Source organism: Microtus ochrogaster, linkage group LG4, assembly GCF_000317375.1.
Source record: "Microtus ochrogaster isolate Prairie Vole_2 linkage group LG4, MicOch1.0, whole genome shotgun sequence".
In the NCBI taxonomy this organism is placed as follows: Eukaryota; Metazoa; Chordata; class Mammalia; order Rodentia; family Cricetidae; genus Microtus; species Microtus ochrogaster.
Genome location: NC_022030.1, coordinates 34183154 through 34184561, shown reverse-complemented (window position 1 = coordinate 34184561; position 1408 = coordinate 34183154).

The window sequence follows — 1408 nt, the reverse complement described above, 5'->3', positions numbered from 1 at the left end:
CTGTAGGCATACAGACAGAACATTGTATACTAAATAAATATTTAAAAAAAAAATAAACATGTCCTTTTTATTTTTAATATAATGTAGTTAATACTAAGTTATCTTTAAAAGGGAATTAATAGTTCTATGGAAAGTCACAAAGATATAACTTGCTAGCTGCTTTCTTCTACCCATGTTTACTTTTGTCAGCCAACTATAAACAAATTGTTACAATTTTCATTTATGCCTGATGTCAGCCTGGCTAGACTTCTCAAGGGCAGAGTTCTCTTTTCTCTATGAGAATCAATTTATTCTCCACTTGAATACTCCAACAATGTTTCTCAATTTATATACTGATAAAGGAAGATATGTCAGTATCAATTTATCAAATTTCATCTTCATTTCGAAGAGCTTTATAGAAGAAAAATGCATGTATTCTTGAATATCAATATAATTTATCATTTTCTGATATTTGAATAGGTTTCAATGAAATTTCACTGATGGATATAGAGAAATTACAAAATAAAAATAATTACATTTAGTATTTCTTAAAATTTATCTAACCATATTAAATTTTCATATATTCCTGAAATTGTTCTGAAAATTAACATCATTTCAAATAGTGAAAATTAAAATATTTAGCATATAAAACAAAGTTGATTGCAACACAAACATCAGTTCATTTCTTGGATGGTAATAAAATATGTGACTATATTAACAAGAAGGGGATTCATAAAAATATTTACAACCCAATTATTTCATGTTATAATCAGAAGATCATGTGGATAATAGAATAAGAGTGACAATAGCTGTGACAGTAAGGTTTTCTTTTGAACAATGTGCTATTAGTGTATTGAATACTTGATTATTTGAACTCATTAATAAATGTGTATTTGATTCATATACATGAATATTAAATGCTCAGAAGATTTCATCTTGGTTAAGGGCAAAGTGAAGTCAACTGTCCTTACAGCATTCAACTCAATTTCCTGACTTGTTTTTACTATTCTTGTCTTTTTAGAGGGATACCTAGAGAGACCACCCAGTGATTAAGAGCACTTGTTGCTCTTTCGGATGCCTGGAACTCCGATCACTAAATATGTCAGGTGACTCACAATGTCTTTAAACTCCAGCTATGGCTAATCCTTCACCCTCTTCTGGCTTCTTAGGCACCTGAACTCACATGCACATACTGATACACACATACACACATAATTAAAAGTAAATGAATATTCATAAATATTCAAATTAGATATGAAGTGTTTGGATATAAAAAATTTACATTATTTATAATTTAGGCAATTATCTCTACAACTTACTGGTGAAGAATAAGAACTCTTGTGCATATGTTCATAGTGCGTATTCTCCCTTTTTATTTTATTTTATTCTTTAATTATATATACATATATATATATATGAAATATGATAG